Source organism: Colletes latitarsis, chromosome 4, assembly GCF_051014445.1.
Source record: "Colletes latitarsis isolate SP2378_abdomen chromosome 4, iyColLati1, whole genome shotgun sequence".
NCBI lineage: Eukaryota > Metazoa > Arthropoda > Insecta > Hymenoptera > Colletidae > Colletes > Colletes latitarsis.
The window spans coordinates 10,636,692-10,657,055 of NC_135137.1; positions in this window are offsets into that span (position 1 = coordinate 10,636,692).

Below are 20,364 nucleotides of genomic sequence, written 5' to 3' on the forward strand. Positions count from 1 at the left end.
TCTCACTGGAACAGTCGATTAAACATGGTTTTGATCAATATTTTAGAGGATAACTCATGTTAGGTCAGAGTTGGGTCTAGGATTTGCCCTCATCAGGCTCATACTTTCGCATATTTCTCTTACTTGTTAGCTAGATCCATTGCTCTTTCTGGTTTGGATCACATAGAAATGTGGTACCACACTGAAACAGTCAATTAAGCCTGGTTTCGATCAATATTTTAGAGGATAACGCATGTTAGGTCTAGGTTAGGTCTGGGATTTGCTCTCATCAGGCTCATACTTTCGCATATTTCTCATACTTGATGGCCAGATCCTTTGCTCTTTCTGGTTTGGATCACATAGAAATGTGGTACCACACTGAAACAGTCATTTAAACCTGGTTTCGATCAATATTTAAGAGGATAACGCATGTTAGGTCTAGGTGAGGCCTTGAATTTGCCCTCATCAGACTCATAATTTCGCATTCTTCACATACTTGTTGAACAGATCCTGGGATTTTTGTGCTTTGGATCACGTAGTAATGTGGTACCACACTGAAAAAGACGATTAAACCTGGTTCCGATCAATATTTTTGAGGATAACGCAAGCTAGGTCTACGTTAGGTGGGGGATTTGCTCGCATCAGGCTCATACCTTCGCTTATTTCTCATACTTGATGGCCAGATTCTGGGCTTGTTCTGGTTGGGATCACACAGTAATGTGGTTCCACACTCAAACAGTCCATTAAACCTGGTTTCGATCGATATTTTAGAGGATATCGTATGTTAGGTCTAGGTTAAGCCTGGGATTTGCCCTCATCAGGGTCATACTTTCACATTTTTCGCATACTTGTTGGCCAGATCTCGGGCATTTTCAGGTTTGGATCACGTGGTAATGTGGTATCACACTGAAACAGTCCATTAACCCTGGTCTCGATCAATATTTTAGAGGATAACGGATGTTAGGTCTGTGTTCGGTCTGAATTAGGTCTGGGATTTGCCCTCATCAGTCTCATACTTCCGCATTCTTCACATACTTCTTGAACAGATCCTGTGTTTTTTGTGGTTTGGGTCACATAGTAATGTGGTACCACCCAGAAACAGTCGACTAAACCTGGTCGCGATCAATATTTTAGAGGATAACGCATGTTAGGTCTAGGTTAGGTCTGGGATTTGCTCTCATCAGGCTCATACCTTCGCATACTTCTCATACTTGTTGGCCTGATCCTGGGCTTTTTCTGGTTTGGATCACGTAGTAATGTGGTACCAGACTGAAACAGTCGACTAAACCTGGTCACGATCAGTATGTTAGAGGATAACGCATGTTAGGTCTAGATTAGGTCTGGATTAGGTCTGGGATTTGCCCTCATCAGTCTCATACTTCCGCATTCTTCACATACTTCTTGAACAGATCCTGGGTTTTTTCTGGTTTGGATCACATAGTAGTGTGGTACCACACTGAAACAGTCAATTAAACCTGGTTCGATCAATATTTCAGAGGATAACGCATGTTAGGTCTAGGTTAGGCCTTGAATTTGCCCTCATCAGACTCATAATTTCGCATTCTTCACATACTTCTTGAACAGATCCTGGGTTTGTTCTGGTTTGGATCACATAGTAATGTGGTACCACCCAGAAACAGTCGATTAAACCAGGTTTCGATCAATATTTTAGATGATAACGCATGTTAGGGCTAGGTTAGGCCTGGGATTTGCCCTCACCAGGCTCATTCTATCGCATTCTTCACATACTTGTTGAACAGATCCTGGGATTTTTCTGCTTTGGATCACGTAGTAATGTGGTACCACACTGAAAGAGACGATTAAACCTGGTTCCGATCAATATTTTTGAGGATAACGCATGCTAGGTCTACGTTAGGTGTGGGATTTGCTCGCATCAGGCTCATACCTTCGCTTATTTCTCATACTTGATGGCCAGATTCTGGGCTTTTTCTGGTTGGGATCGCACAGTAATGTGGTTCCACACTGAAACAGTCCATTAAACCTGGTTTCGATCGATATTTTAGAGGATATCGCATGTTAGCTCTAGGTTAAGCCTGGGATTTGCCCTCATGAGGGTCATACTTTCACATTTTTCGCATACTTGTTGGCCAGATCTCGGGCATTTTCAGGTTTGGATCACGTGGTAATGTGGTATCACACTGAACCAGTCCAATAACCCTGGTCTCGATCAATATTTTAGAGGATAACTCATGTTAGGTCAGAGTTGGGTCTAGGATTTGCCCTCATCAGGCCCATACTTTCGCATATTTCTCTTACTTGTTAGCCAGATCCTTTGCTCTTTCTGGTTTGCATCACATAGAAATGTGGTACCACACTGAAACAGTCAATTAAACCTGGTTTCGATCAATATTTTAGAGGATAACGCATGTTAGGTGTGGGTTAGGTCCGGATTAGGTCTGGGATTTGCCCTCTTCAGTCTCATACTTTCGCATTCTTCACATACTTGTTGAACAGATCCTGGGATTTTTCTGCTTTGGATCACGTAGTAATGTGGTACCACACTGAAAAAGACGATTAAACCTGGTTCCGATCAATATTTTTGAGGATAACGCAAGCTAGGTCTACGTTAGGTGGGGGATTTGCTCGCATCAGGCTCATACCTTCGCTTATTTCTCATACTTGATGGCCAGATTCTGGGCTTGTTCTGGTTGGGATCACACAGTAATGTGGTTCCACACTGAAACAGTCCATTAAACCTGGTTTCGATCGATATTTTAGAGGATATCGTATGTTAGGTCTAGGTTAAGCCTGGGATTTGCCCTCATCAGGGTCATACTTTCACATTTTTCGCATACTTGTTGGCCAGATCTCGGGCATTTTCAGGTTTGGATCACGTGGTAATGTGGTATCACACTGAAACAGTCCATTAACCCTGGTCTCGATCAATATTTTAGAGGATAACGGATGTTAGGTCTGTGTTCGGTCTGAATTAGGTCTGGGATTTGCCCTCATCAGTCTCATACTTCCGCATTCTTCACATACTTCTTGAACAGATCCTGTGTTTTTTGTGGTTTGGGTCACATAGTAATGTGGTACCACCCAGAAACAGTCGACTAAACCTGGTCGCGATCAATATTTTAGAGGATAACGCATGTTAGGTCTAGGTTAGGTCTGGGATTTGCTCTCATCAGGCTCATACCTTCGCATACTTCTCATACTTGTTGGCCTGATCCTGGGCTTTTTCTGGTTTGGATCACGTAGTAATGTGGTACCAGACTGAAACAGTCGACTAAACCTGGTCACGATCAGTATGTTAGAGGATAACGCATGTTAGGTCTGGATTAGGTCTGGATTAGGTCTGGGATTTGCCCTCATCAGTCTCATACTTCCGCATTCTTCACATACTTCTTGAACAGATCCTGGGTTTTTTCTGGTTTGGATCACATAGTAGTGTGGTACCACACTGAAACAGTCAATTAAACCTGGTTCGATCAATATTTCAGAGGATAACGCATGTTAGGTCTAGGTTAGGCCTTGAATTTGCCCTCATCAGACTCATAATTTCGCATTCTTCACATACTTCTTGAACAGATCCTGGGTTTGTTCTGGTTTGGATCACATAGTAATGTGGTACCACCCAGAAACAGTCGATTAAACCAGGTTTCGATCAATATTTTAGATGATAACGCATGTTAGGGCTAGGTTAGGCCTGGGATTTGCCCTCACCAGGCTCATTCTATCGCATTCTTCACATACTTGTTGAACAGATCCTGGGATTTTTCTGCTTTGGATCACGTAGTAATGTGGTACCACACTGAAAGAGACGATTAAACCTGGTTCCGATCAATATTTTTGAGGATAACGCATGCTAGGTCTACGTTAGGTGTGGGATTTGCTCGCATCAGGGTCATACCTTCGCTTATTTCTCATACTTGATGGCCAGATTCTGGGCTTTTTCTGGTTGGGATCGCACAGTAATGTGGTTCCACACTGAAACAGTCCATTAAACCTGGTTTCGATCGATATTTTAGAGGATATCGCATGTTAGCTCTAGGTTAAGCCTGGGATTTGCCCTCATGAGGGTCATACTTTCACATTTTTCGCATACTTGTTGGCCAGATCTCGGGCATTTTCAGGTTTGGATCACGTGGTAATGTGGTATCACACTGAACCAGTCCAATAACCCTGGTCTCGATCAATATTTTAGAGGATAACTCATGTTAGGTCAGAGTTGGGTCTAGGATTTGCCCTCATCAGGCCCATACTTTCGCATATTTCTCTTACTTGTTAGCCAGATCCTTTGCTCTTTCTGGTTTGCATCACATAGAAATGTGGTACCACACTGAAACAGTCAATTAAACCTGGTTTCGATCAATATTTTAGAGGATAACGCATGTTAGGTGTGGATTAGGTCCGAATTAGGTCTGGGATTTGCCCTCTTCAGTCTCATACTTTCGCATTCTTCACATACTTGTTGAACAGATCCTGGGATTTTTCTGCTTTGGATCACGTAGTAATGTGGTACCACACTGAAAAAGACGATTAAACCTGGTTCCGATCAATATTTTTGAGGATAACGCATGCTAGGTCTACGTTAGGTGGGGGATTTGCTCGCATCAGGCTCATACCTTCGCTTATTTCTCATACCTGATGGCCAGATTCTGGGCTTGTTCTGGTTGGGATCACACAGTAATGTGGTTCCACACTGAAACAGTCCATTAAACCTGGTTTCGATCGATATTTTAGAGGATATCGCATGTTAGGTCTAGGTTAAGCCTGGGATTTGCCCTCATCAGGGTCATACTTTCACATTTTTCGCATACTTGTTGGCCAAATCTCGGGCATTTTCAGGTTTGGATCACGTGGTAATGTGGTATCACACTGGAACAGTCCATTAACCCTGGTCTCGATCAATATTTTAGAGGATAACGCATGTTAGGTCTGTGTTCGGTCTGGATTAGGTCTGGGATTTGCCCACATCAGTCTCATACTTCCGCATTCTTCACATACTTCTTGAACAGGTCCTGGGTTTGTTCTGGTTTGGATCACATAGTAATGTGGAACCACCCGGAAACAGTCGACTAAACCTGGTCACGATCTATATTTTAGAGGATAACGCATGTTAGGTCTAGGTTAGGTCTGGGATTTGCTCTCATCAAGCTCATACTTTCGCATATTTCTCTTACTTGTTAGCTAGATCCTTTGCTCTTTCTGGTTTGGATCACATAGAAATGTGGTACCACACTGAAACAGTCAATTAAGCCTGGTTTCGATCAATATTTTAGAGGATAACGCATGTTAGGTCTAGGTTAGGTCTGGATTAGGTCTGGGATTTGCCCTCATCAGTCTCATACTTCCGTATTCTTCAGATACTTCTTGAACAGATCCTGGGTTTTTTCTGGTTTGGATCACATAGTAGTGTGGTACCTCACTGAAACAGTCGATTAAACATGGTTTTGATCAATATTTTAGAGGAAAACTCATGTTAGGTCAGAGTTGGGTTTAGGATTTGCCCTCATCAGGCTCATACTTTCGCATATTTCTCTTACTTGTTAGCTAGATCCTTTGCTCTTTCTGGTTTGGATCACATAGAAATGTGGTACCACACTGAAACAGTCAATTAAGCCTGGTTTCGATCAATATTTTAGAGGATAACGCATGTTAGGTCTAGGTTAGGTCTGGGATTTGCTCTCATCAGGCTCATACTTTCGCATATTTCTCATACTTGATGGCCAGACCCTTTGCTCTTTCTGGTTTGGATCACATAGAAATGTGGTACCACACTGAAACAGTCAATTAAACCTGGTTTCGATCAATATTTTAGAGGATAACGCATGTTAGGTCTAGGTGAGGCCTTGAATTTGCCCTCATCAGACTCATAATTTCGCATTCTTCACATACTTGTTGAACAGATCCTGGGATTTTTCTGCTTTGGATCACGTAGTAATGTGGTACCACACTGAAAAAGACGATTAAACCTGGTTCCGATCAATATTTTTGAGGATAACGCAAGCTAGGTCTACGTTAGGTGGGGGATTTGCTCGCATCAGGCTCATACCTTCGCTTAATTCTCATACTTGATGGCCAGATTCTGGGCTTGTTCTGGTTGGGATCACACAGTAATGTGGTTCCACACTGAAACAGTCGATTAAACATGGTTTCGATCAATATTTTAGAGGATAACGCATGTTAGGTCTAGGTTAGGTCTGGGATTTGCTCTCATCAGGCTCATACTTTCGCATATTTCTCATAATTGATAGCCAGATTCTGGGTTTTTTCTACTTTGGATCACGTAGTAATGTGGTACCACACTGAAACAGACGATTAAACCTGGTTCCGATCAATATTTTTGAGGATAACGCATGCTAGGTCTACGTTAGGTGGGGGATTTGCTCGCATCAGGCTCATACCTTCGCGTATTTCTCATACTTGATGGCCAGATTCTGGGCTTGTTCTGGTTGGGATCACACAGTAATGTGGTTCCACACTGAAACAGTCCATTAAACCTGGTTTCGATCGATATTTTAGAGGATATCGCATGTTAGGTCTGGGTTAGGTCTGGATTAGGTCTGGGATTTGCCCTCATCAGTCTTATACTTCCGCATTCTTCACATACTCCTTGATCAGATCCTTTGCTCTTTCTGGTTTGCATCACATAGAAATGTGGTACCACACTGAAACAGTCAGTTAAACCTGGTTTCGATCAATATTTTAGAGGATAACGCATGTTAGGTGTGGATTAGGTCTGGATTAGGTCTGGGATTTGCCCTCTTCAGTCTCATACTTTCGCATTCTTCACATACTTGTTGAACAGATCCTGGGATTTTTCTGCTTTGGATCACGTAGTAATGTGGTACCACACTGAAACAGACGATTAAACCTGGTTCCGATCAATATTTTTGAGGATAACGCATGCTAGGTCTACGTTAGGTGTGGGATTTGCTCGCATCAGGCTCATACCTTCGCTTATTTCTCATACTTGATGGCCAGATTCTGGGCTTTTTCTGGTTGGGATCGCACAGTAATGTGGTTCCACACTGAAACAGTCCATTAAAACTGGTTTCGATCGATATTTTAGAGGATATCGCATGTTAGCTCTAGGTTAAGCCTGGGATTTGCCCTCATGAGGGTCATACTTTCACATTTTTCGCATACTTGTTGGCCAGATCTCGGGCATTTTCAGGTTTGGATCACGTGGTATTGTGGTATCACACTGAACCAGTCCATTAACCCTGGTCTCGATCAATATTTTAGAGGATAACTCATGTTAGGTCAGAGTTGGGTCTAGGATTTGCCCTCATCAGGCTCATACTTTCGCATATTTCTCTTACGTGTTAGCCAGATCCTTTGCTCTTTCTGGTTTGGATCACATAGAAATGTGGTACCACACTGAAACAGTCAATTAAACCTGGTTTCGATCAATATTTTAGAGGATAACTCATGTTAGGTCTGGATTAGGTCTGGATTAGGTCTGGGATTTGCCCTCTTCAGTCTCATACTTTCGCATTCTTCACTAACTTCTTGAACAGATCCTGGGTTTGTTCTGGTTTGGATCACATAGTAATGTGGTACCACCCAGAAACAGTCGACTAAACGTAGTCACGATCAATATTTTAGAGGATAACGCATGTTAGGTCTGGATTAGGTCTGGGATTTGACCTCATCAGGGTCATACTTTCGCATACTTCTCATACTTGTTGGCCTGATCCTGGGCTTTTTCTGGTTTAGATCACATAGTAGTGTGGTGCCACACTGAAACAGTCAATTAAACATGGTTTTGATCAATATCTTAGAGGATAACTCATGTTAGGTCAGAGTTGGGTCTAGGATTTGCCGCCATCAGGCTCATACTTTCGCATATTTCTCTTAGTTGTTAGCCAGATCCTTTGCTCTTTCTGGTTTGGATCACATAGAAATGTGGTACCACACTGAAACTGTCAATTAATCCTGGTTTCGATCAATATTTTTGAGGATAACGCATGTTAGGTCTAGGTGAGGCCTTGAATTTGCCCACATCAGACTCATAATTTCGCATTCTTCACATACTTGTTGAACAGATCCTGGGATTTTACTGCTTTGGTTCACGTAGTAATGTGGTACCACACTGAAAAAGACGATTAAACCTGGTTCCGATCAATATTTTTGAGGATAACGCATGCTAGGTCTACGTTAGGTGGGGGATTTGCTCGCATCAGGCTCATACTTTCGCATATTTCTCATACTTGATGGCCAGATTCTGGGCTTGTTCTGGTTGGGATCACACAGTAATGTGGCTCCACACTGAAACAGTCCATTAAACCTGGTTTCGATCGATATTTTAGAGGTTATCGCATGTTACGTCTAGGTTAAGCCTGGGATTTGCCCTCATCAGGGTCATACTTTCACATTTTTCGCATACTTGTTGGCCATATCTCGGGCATTTTCAGGTCTGGATCACGTGGTAATCTGGTATCACACTGAAACAGTCCATTAACCCTGGTCTCGATCAATATTTTAGAGGATAACGCATGTTAGGTCTGTGTTCGGTCTGGATTAGGTCTGGGATTTGCCCACATCAGTCTCATACTTCCGCATTCTTCACATACTTCTTGAACAGATCCTGGGTTTGTTCTGGTTTGGATCACATAGTAATGTGGAACCACCAAGAAACAGTCGACTAAACCTGGTCACGATCTATATTTTAGAGGATAACGCATGTTAGGTCTAGGTTAGGTCTGGGATTTGCTCTCATCAGGCTCATACTTTCGCATATTTCTCATACTTGTTAGCTAGATCCTTTGCTCTTTCTGGTTTGGATCACATAGAAATGTGGTACCACACTGAAACAGTCAATTAAGCCTGGTTTCGATCAATATTATAGAGGATAACGCATGTTAGGTCTAGGTTAGGTCTGGGATTTGCTCTCATCAGGCTCATACTTTCGCATATTTCTCTTACTTGTTAGCTAGATCCTTTGCTCTTTCTGGTTGGATCACATAGAAATGTGGTACCACACTGAAACAGTCAATTAAGCCTGGTTTCGATCAGTATTTTAAAGGATAACGCATGTTAGGTCTGGATTAGGTCTGGGATTTGCCCTCATCAGTCTCATACTTTCGCATATTTCTCATACTTGATGGCCAGATTCTGGGCTTTTTCTGGTTTGGATCACGTAGTAATGTGGTACCACACTGAAACTGTCGACTAAACCTGGTCTCGATCAGTATTTTAGAGGATAACGCATGTTAGGTCTGGATTAGGTCTGGATGAGGTCTGGGATTTGCCCTCATCAGTCTCATACTTCCGTATTCTTCAGATACTTCTTGAACAGATCCTGGGTTTTTTCTGGTTTGGATCACATAGTAGTGTGGTATCTCACTGGAACAGTCGATTAAACATGGTTTTGATCAATATTTTAGAGGATAACTCATGTTAGGTCAGAGTTGGGTCTAGGATTTGCCCTCATCAGGCTCATACTTTCGCATATTTCTCTTACTTGTTAGCTAGATCCATTGCTCTTTCTGGTTTGGATCACATAGAAATGTGGTACCACACTGAAACAGTCAATTAAGCCTGGTTTCGATCAATATTTTAGAGGATAACGCATGTTAGGTCTAGGTTAGGTCTGGGATTTGCTCTCATCAGGCTCATACTTTCGCATATTTCTCATACTTGATGGCCAGATCCTTTGCTCTTTCTGGTTTGGATCACATAGAAATGTGGTACCACACTGAAACAGTCATTTAAACCTGGTTTCGATCAATATTTAAGAGGATAACGCATGTTAGGTCTAGGTGAGGCCTTGAATTTGCCCTCATCAGACTCATAATTTCGCATTCTTCACATACTTGTTGAACAGATCCTGGGATTTTTGTGCTTTGGATCACGTAGTAATGTGGTACCACACTGAAAAAGACGATTAAACCTGGTTCCGATCAATATTTTTGAGGATAACGCAAGCTAGGTCTACGTTAGGTGGGGGATTTGCTCGCATCAGGCTCATACCTTCGCTTATTTCTCATACTTGATGGCCAGATTCTGGGCTTGTTCTGGTTGGGATCACACAGTAATGTGGTTCCACACTCAAACAGTCCATTAAACCTGGTTTCGATCGATATTTTAGAGGATATCGTATGTTAGGTCTAGGTTAAGCCTGGGATTTGCCCTCATCAGGGTCATACTTTCACATTTTTCGCATACTTGTTGGCCAGATCTCGGGCATTTTCAGGTTTGGATCACGTGGTAATGTGGTATCACACTGAAACAGTCCATTAACCCTGGTCTCGATCAATATTTTAGAGGATAACGGATGTTAGGTCTGTGTTCGGTCTGAATTAGGTCTGGGATTTGCCCTCATCAGTCTCATACTTCCGCATTCTTCACATACTTCTTGAACAGATCCTGTGTTTTTTGTGGTTTGGGTCACATAGTAATGTGGTACCACCCAGAAACAGTCGACTAAACCTGGTCGCGATCAATATTTTAGAGGATAACGCATGTTAGGTCTAGGTTAGGTCTGGGATTTGCTCTCATCAGGCTCATACCTTCGCATACTTCTCATACTTGTTGGCCTGATCCTGGGCTTTTTCTGGTTTGGATCACGTAGTAATGTGGTACCAGACTGAAACAGTCGACTAAACCTGGTCACGATCAGTATGTTAGAGGATAACGCATGTTAGGTCTAGATTAGGTCTGGATTAGGTCTGGGATTTGCCCTCATCAGTCTCATACTTCCGCATTCTTCACATACTTCTTGAACAGATCCTGGGTTTTTTCTGGTTTGGATCACATAGTAGTGTGGTACCACACTGAAACAGTCAATTAAACCTGGTTCGATCAATATTTCAGAGGATAACGCATGTTAGGTCTAGGTTAGGCCTTGAATTTGCCCTCATCAGACTCATAATTTCGCATTCTTCACATACTTCTTGAACAGATCCAGGGTTTGTTCTGGTTTGGATCACATAGTAATGTGGTACCACCCAGAAACAGTCGATTAAACCAGGTTTCGATCAATATTTTAGATGATAACGCATGTTAGGGCTAGGTTAGGCCTGGGATTTGCCCTCACCAGGCTCATTCTATCGCATTCTTCACATACTTGTTGAACAGATCCTGGGATTTTTCTGCTTTGGATCACGTAGTAATGTGGTACCACACTGAAAGAGACGATTAAACCTGGTTCCGATCAATATTTTTGAGGATAACGCATGCTAGGTCTACGTTAGGTGTGGGATTTGCTCGCATCAGGCTCATACCTTCGCTTATTTCTCATACTTGATGGCCAGATTCTGGGCTTTTTCTGGTTGGGATCGCACAGTAATGTGGTTCCACACTGAAACAGTCCATTAAACCTGGTTTCGATCGATATTTTAGAGGATATCGCATGTTAGCTCTAGGTTAAGCCTGGGATTTGCCCTCATGAGGGTCATACTTTCACATTTTTCGCATACTTGTTGGCCAGATCTCGGGCATTTTCAGGTTTGGATCACGTGGTAATGTGGTATCACACTGAACCAGTCCAATAACCCTGGTCTCGATCAATATTTTAGAGGATAACTCATGTTAGGTCAGAGTTGGGTCTAGGATTTGCCCTCATCAGGCCCATACTTTCGCATATTTCTCTTACTTGTTAGCCAGATCCTTTGCTCTTTCTGGTTTGCATCACATAGAAATGTGGTACCACACTGAAACAGTCAATTAAACCTGGTTTCGATCAATATTTTAGAGGATAACGCATGTTAGGTGTGGGTTAGGTCCGGATTAGGTCTGGGATTTGCCCTCTTCAGTCTCATACTTTCGCATTCTTCACATACTTGTTGAACAGATCCTGGGATTTTTCTGCTTTGGATCACGTAGTAATGTGGTACCACACTGAAAAAGACGATTAAACCTGGTTCCGATCAATATTTTTGAGGATAACGCAAGCTAGGTCTACGTTAGGTGGGGGATTTGCTCGCATCAGGCTCATACCTTCGCTTATTTCTCATACTTGATGGCCAGATTCTGGGCTTGTTCTGGTTGGGATCACACAGTAATGTGGTTCCACACTGAAACAGTCCATTAAACCTGGTTTCGATCGATATTTTAGAGGATATCGTATGTTAGGTCTAGGTTAAGCCTGGGATTTGCCCTCATCAGGGTCATACTTTCACATTTTTCGCATACTTGTTGGCCAGATCTCGGGCATTTTCAGGTTTGGATCACGTGGTAATGTGGTATCACACTGAAACAGTCCATTAACCCTGGTCTCGATCAATATTTTAGAGGATAACGGATGTTAGGTCTGTGTTCGGTCTGAATTAGGTCTGGGATTTGCCCTCATCAGTCTCATACTTCCGCATTCTTCACATACTTCTTGAACAGATCCTGTGTTTTTTGTGGTTTGGGTCACATAGTAATGTGGTACCACCCAGAAACAGTCGACTAAACCTGGTCGCGATCAATATTTTAGAGGATAACGCATGTTAGGTCTAGGTTAGGTCTGGGATTTGCTCTCATCAGGCTCATACCTTCGCATACTTCTCATACTTGTTGGCCTGATCCTGGGCTTTTTCTGGTTTGGATCACGTAGTAATGTGGTACCAGACTGAAACAGTCGACTAAACCTGGTCACGATCAGTATGTTAGAGGATAACGCATGTTAGGTCTGGATTAGGTCTGGATTAGGTCTGGGATTTGCCCTCATCAGTCTCATACTTCCGCATTCTTCACATACTTCTTGAACAGATCCTGGGTTTTTTCTGGTTTGGATCACATAGTAGTGTGGTACCACACTGAAACAGTCAATTAAACCTGGTTCGATCAATATTTCAGAGGATAACGCATGTTAGGTCTAGGTTAGGCCTTGAATTTGCCCTCATCAGACTCATAATTTCGCATTCTTCACATACTTCTTGAACAGATCCTGGGTTTGTTCTGGTTTGGATCACATAGTAATGTGGTACCACCCAGAAACAGTCGATTAAACCAGGTTTCGATCAATATTTTAGATGATAACGCATGTTAGGGCTAGGTTAGGCCTGGGATTTGCCCTCACCAGGCTCATTCTATCGCATTCTTCACATACTTGTTGAACAGATCCTGGGATTTTTCTGCTTTGGATCACGTAGTAATGTGGTACCACACTGAAAGAGACGATTAAACCTGGTTCCGATCAATATTTTTGAGGATAACGCATGCTAGGTCTACGTTAGGTGTGGGATTTGCTCGCATCAGGGTCATACCTTCGCTTATTTCTCATACTTGATGGCCAGATTCTGGGCTTTTTCTGGTTGGGATCGCACAGTAATGTGGTTCCACACTGAAACAGTCCATTAAACCTGGTTTCGATCGATATTTTAGAGGATATCGCATGTTAGCTCTAGGTTAAGCCTGGGATTTGCCCTCATGAGGGTCATACTTTCACATTTTTCGCATACTTGTTGGCCAGATCTCGGGCATTTTCAGGTTTGGATCACGTGGTAATGTGGTATCACACTGAACCAGTCCAATAACCCTGGTCTCGATCAATATTTTAGAGGATAACTCATGTTAGGTCAGAGTTGGGTCTAGGATTTGCCCTCATCAGGCCCATACTTTCGCATATTTCTCTTACTTGTTAGCCAGATCCTTTGCTCTTTCTGGTTTGCATCACATAGAAATGTGGTACCACACTGAAACAGTCAATTAAACCTGGTTTCGATCAATATTTTAGAGGATAACGCATGTTAGGTGTGGATTAGGTCCGAATTAGGTCTGGGATTTGCCCTCTTCAGTCTCATACTTTCGCATTCTTCACATACTTGTTGAACAGATCCTGGGATTTTTCTGCTTTGGATCACGTAGTAATGTGGTACCACACTGAAAAAGACGATTAAACCTGGTTCCGATCAATATTTTTGAGGATAACGCATGCTAGGTCTACGTTAGGTGGGGGATTTGCTCGCATCAGGCTCATACCTTCGCTTATTTCTCATACCTGATGGCCAGATTCTGGGCTTGTTCTGGTTGGGATCACACAGTAATGTGGTTCCACACTGAAACAGTCCATTAAACCTGGTTTCGATCGATATTTTAGAGGATATCGCATGTTAGGTCTAGGTTAAGCCTGGGATTTGCCCTCATCAGGGTCATACTTTCACATTTTTCGCATACTTGTTGGCCAAATCTCGGGCATTTTCAGGTTTGGATCACGTGGTAATGTGGTATCACACTGGAACAGTCCATTAACCCTGGTCTCGATCAATATTTTAGAGGATAACGCATGTTAGGTCTGTGTTCGGTCTGGATTAGGTCTGGGATTTGCCCACATCAGTCTCATACTTCCGCATTCTTCACATACTTCTTGAACAGGTCCTGGGTTTGTTCTGGTTTGGATCACATAGTAATGTGGAACCACCCAGAAACAGTCGACTAAACCTGGTCACGATCTATATTTTAGAGGATAACGCATGTTAGGTCTAGGTTAGGTCTGGGATTTGCTCTCATCAAGCTCATACTTTCGCATATTTCTCTTACTTGTTAGCTAGATCCTTTGCTCTTTCTGGTTTGGATCACATAGAAATGTGGTACCACACTGAAACAGTCAATTAAGCCTGGTTTCGATCAATATTTTAGAGGATAACGCATGTTAGGTCTAGGTTAGGTCTGGATTAGGTCTGGGATTTGCCCTCATCAGTCTCATACTTCCGTATTCTTCAGATACTTCTTGAACAGATCCTGGGTTTTTTCTGGTTTGGATCACATAGTAGTGTGGTACCTCACTGAAACAGTCGATTAAACATGGTTTTGATCAATATTTTAGAGGAAAACTCATGTTAGGTCAGAGTTGGGTTTAGGATTTGCCCTCATCAGGCTCATACTTTCGCATATTTCTCTTACTTGTTAGCTAGATCCTTTGCTCTTTCTGGTTTGGATCACATAGAAATGTGGTACCACACTGAAACAGTCAATTAAGCCTGGTTTCGATCAATATTTTAGAGGATAACGCATGTTAGGTCTAGGTTAGGTCTGGGATTTGCTCTCATCAGGCTCATACTTTCGCATATTTCTCATACTTGATGGCCAGACCCTTTGCTCTTTCTGGTTTGGATCACATAGAAATGTGGTACCACACTGAAACAGTCAATTAAACCTGGTTTCGATCAATATTTTAGAGGATAACGCATGTTAGGTCTAGGTGAGGCCTTGAATTTGCCCTCATCAGACTCATAATTTCGCATTCTTCACATACTTGTTGAACAGATCCTGGGATTTTTCTGCTTTGGATCACGTAGTAATGTGGTACCACACTGAAAAAGACGATTAAACCTGGTTCCGATCAATATTTTTGAGGATAACGCAAGCTAGGTCTACGTTAGGTGGGGGATTTGCTCGCATCAGGCTCATACCTTCGCTTAATTCTCATACTTGATGGCCAGATTCTGGGCTTGTTCTGGTTGGGATCACACAGTAATGTGGTTCCACACTGAAACAGTCGATTAAACATGGTTTCGATCAATATTTTAGAGGATAACGCATGTTAGGTCTAGGTTAGGTCTGGGATTTGCTCTCATCAGGCTCATACTTTCGCATATTTCTCATAATTGATAGCCAGATTCTGGGTTTTTTCTACTTTGGATCACGTAGTAATGTGGTACCACACTGAAACAGACGATTAAACCTGGTTCCGATCAATATTTTTGAGGATAACGCATGCTAGGTCTACGTTAGGTGGGGGATTTGCTCGCATCAGGCTCATACCTTCGCGTATTTCTCATACTTGATGGCCAGATTCTGGGCTTGTTCTGGTTGGGATCACACAGTAATGTGGTTCCACACTGAAACAGTCCATTAAACCTGGTTTCGATCGATATTTTAGAGGATATCGCATGTTAGGTCTGGGTTAGGTCTGGATTAGGTCTGGGATTTGCCCTCATCAGTCTTATACTTCCGCATTCTTCACATACTCCTTGATCAGATCCTTTGCTCTTTCTGGTTTGCATCACATAGAAATGTGGTACCACACTGAAACAGTCAGTTAAACCTGGTTTCGATCAATATTTTAGAGGATAACGCATGTTAGGTGTGGATTAGGTCTGGATTAGGTCTGGGATTTGCCCTCTTCAGTCTCATACTTTCGCATTCTTCACATACTTGTTGAACAGATCCTGGGATTTTTCTGCTTTGGATCACGTAGTAATGTGGTACCACACTGAAACAGACGATTAAACCTGGTTCCGATCAATATTTTTGAGGATAACGCATGCTAGGTCTACGTTAGGTGTGGGATTTGCTCGCATCAGGCTCATACCTTCGCTTATTTCTCATACTTGATGGCCAGATTCTGGGCTTTTTCTGGTTGGGATCGCACAGTAATGTGGTTCCACACTGAAACAGTCCATTAAAACTGGTTTCGATCGATATTTTAGAGGATATCGCATGTTAGCTCTAGGTTAAGCCTGGGATTTGCCCTCATGAGGGTCATACTTTCACATTTTTCGCATACTTGTTGGCCAGATCTCGGGCATTTTCAGGTTTGGATCACGTGGTATTGTGGTATCACACTGAACCAGTCCATTAACCCTGGTCTCGATCAATATTTTAGAGGATAACTCATGTTAGGTCAGAGTTGGGTCTAGGATTTGCCCTCATCAGGCTCATACTTTCGCATATTTCTCTTACGTGTTAGCCAGATCCTTTGCTCTTTCTGGTTTGGATCACATAGAAATGTGGTACCACACTGAAACAGTCAATTAAACCTGGTTTCGATCAATATTTTAGAGGATAACTCATGTTAGGTCTGGATTAGGTCTGGATTAGGTCTGGGATTTGCCCTCTTCAGTCTCATACTTTCGCATTCTTCACTAACTTCTTGAACAGATCCTGGGTTTGTTCTGGTTTGGATCACATAGTAATGTGGTACCACCCAGAAACAGTCGACTAAACGTAGTCACGATCAATATTTTAGAGGATAACGCATGTTAGGTCTGGATTAGGTCTGGGATTTGACCTCATCAGGGTCATACTTTCGCATACTTCTCATACTTGTTGGCCTGATCCTGGGCTTTTTCTGGTTTAGATCACATAGTAGTGTGGTGCCACACTGAAACAGTCAATTAAACATGGTTTTGATCAATATCTTAGAGGATAACTCATGTTAGGTCAGAGTTGGGTCTAGGATTTGCCGCCATCAGGCTCATACTTTCGCATATTTCTCTTAGTTGTTAGCCAGATCCTTTGCTCTTTCTGGTTTGGATCACATAGAAATGTGGTACCACACTGAAACTGTCAATTAATCCTGGTTTCGATCAATATTTTTGAGGATAACGCATGTTAGGTCTAGGTGAGGCCTTGAATTTGCCCACATCAGACTCATAATTTCGCATTCTTCACATACTTGTTGAACAGATCCTGGGATTTTACTGCTTTGGTTCACGTAGTAATGTGGTACCACACTGAAAAAGACGATTAAACCTGGTTCCGATCAATATTTTTGAGGATAACGCATGCTAGGTCTACGTTAGGTGGGGGATTTGCTCGCATCAGGCTCATACTTTCGCATATTTCTCATACTTGATGGCCAGATTCTGGGCTTGTTCTGGTTGGGATCACACAGTAATGTGGCTCCACACTGAAACAGTCCATTAAACCTGGTTTCGATCGATATTTTAGAGGTTATCGCATGTTACGTCTAGGTTAAGCCTGGGATTTGCCCTCATCAGGGTCATACTTTCACATTTTTCGCATACTTGTTGGCCATATCTCGGGCATTTTCAGGTCTGGATCACGTGGTAATCTGGTATCACACTGAAACAGTCCATTAACCCTGGTCTCGATCAATATTTTAGAGGATAACGCATGTTAGGTCTGTGTTCGGTCTGGATTAGGTCTGGGATTTGCCCACATCAGTCTCATACTTCCGCATTCTTCACATACTTCTTGAACAGATCCTGGGTTTGTTCTGGTTTGGATCACATAGTAATGTGGAACCACCAAGAAACAGTCGACTAAACCTGGTCACGATCTATATTTTAGAGGATAACGCATGTTAGGTCTAGGTTAGGTCTGGGATTTGCTCTCATCAGGCTCATACTTTCGCATATTTCTCATACTTGTTAGCTAGATCCTTTGCTCTTTCTGGTTTGGATCACATAGAAATGTGGTACCACACTGAAACAGTCAATTAAGCCTGGTTTCGATCAATATTATAGAGGATAACGCATGTTAGGTCTAGGTTAGGTCTGGGATTTGCTCTCATCAGGCTCATACTTTCGCATATTTCTCTTACTTGTTAGCTAGATCCTTTGCTCTTTCTGGTTGGATCACATAGAAATGTGGTACCACACTGAAACAGTCAATTAAGCCTGGTTTCGATCAGTATTTTAAAGGATAACGCATGTTAGGTCTGGATTAGGTCTGGGATTTGCCCTCATCAGTCTCATACTTTCGCATATTTCTCATACTTGATGGCCAGATTCTGGGCTTTTTCTGGTTTGGATCACGTAGTAATGTGGTACCACACTGAAACTGTCGACTAAACCTGGTCTCGATCAGTATTTTAGAGGATAACGCATGTTAGGTCTGGATTAGGTCTGGATTAGGTCTGGGATTTGCCCTCATCAGTCTCATACTTCCGCATTCTTCACATACTTCTTGAACAGATCCTGGGTTTTTTCTGCTTTGGATCACATAGTAGTGTGGTACCACACTGAAACAGTCAACTAAACCTGGTTCGATTAATATTTCAGAGGATAACGCATGTTAGGTCTAGGTTAGGCCTTGAATTTGCCCTCATCAGACTCATAATTTCGCATTCTTCACATACTTCTTGAACAGATCCTGGGTTTGTTCTGGTTTGGATCACATAGTAATGTGGTACCACCCAGAAACAGTCGATTAAACCAGGTTTCGATCAATATTTTAGATGATAACGCATGTTAGGGCTAGGTTAGGCCTGGGATTTGCCCTCACCAGGCTCATTCTATCGCATTCTTCACATACTTGTTGAACAGATCCTGGGATTTTTCTGCTTTGGATCACGTAGTAATTTGGTCCACACTGAAAGAGACGATTAAACCTGGTTCCGATCAATATTTTTGAGGATAACGCATGCTAGATCTACGTTAGGTGTGGGATGTGCTCGCATCAGGCTCATACCTTCGCTTATTTCTCATACTTGATGGCCAGATTCTGGGCTTTTTCTGGTTGGGATCACACAGTAATATGGTTCCACACTGAAACAGTCCATTAAACCTGGTTTCGATTGATATTTTAGAGGATATCGCATGTTAGCTCTAGGTTAAGCCTGGGATTTACCCTCATCAGGGTCATACATTCAGATTTTTCGCATACTTGTTGGCCAGATCTCGGGCATTTTCAGGTTTGGATCACGTGGTAATGGTGGTATCACACTGAACCAGTCCATTAACCCTGGTCTCGATCAATATTTTAGAGGATAACTCATGTTAGGTCAGAGTTGGGACTAGGATTTGCCCTCATCAGGCTCATACTTTCGCATATTTCTCTTACGTGTTAGCCAGATCCTTTGCTCTTTCTGGTTTGGATCACATAGAAATGTGGTACCACACTGACACAGTCAATTAAACCTGGTTTCGATCAATATTTTAGAGGATAACTCATGTTAGGTCTGGATTAGGTCTGGATTAGGTCTGGGATTTGCCCTCTTCAGTCTCATACTTTCGCATTCTTCACTAACTTCTTGAACAGATCCTGGGTTTGTTCTGGTTTGGATCACATAGTAACGTGGTACCACCCAGAAACAGTCGACTAAACGTAGTCACGATCAATATTTTAGAGGATAACGCATGTTAGGTCTAGGTTAGGTCTGGGATTTGCTCTCATCAGGCTCATACTTTCGCATATTTCTCATACTTGATGGCCAGATTCTGGGCTTTTTCTGGTTTGGATCACGTAATAATGTGGTACCACACTGAAACAGTCGACTAAACCTGGTCTCGATCAGTATTTTAGAGGATAACGCATGTTAGGTCTGGATTAGGTCTGGGATTTGACCTCATCAGGGTCATACTTTCGCATACTTCTCATACTTGTTGGCCTGATCCTGGGCTTTTTCTGGTTTGGATCACGTAGTAATGTGGTACCAGACTGAAACAGTCGACTAAACCTGGTCACGATCAGTATTTTAGAGGATAACGCATGTTAGGTCTGGATTAGGTCTGGATTAGGTCTGGGATTTGCCCTCATCAGTCTCATACTTCCGCATTCTTCACATACTCCTTGATCAGATCCTGGGTTTTTTCTGGTTTGGATCACATAGTAGTGTGGTACCTCACTGAAACAGTCGATTAAACATGGTTTTGATCAATATTTTAGAGGATATCGCATGTTAGGTCAGAGTTGGGTCTAGGATTTGCCCTCATCAGGCTCATACTTTCGCATATTTCTCTTACTTGTTAGCCAGATCCTTTGCTCTTTCTGGTTTGGATCACATAGAAATGTGGT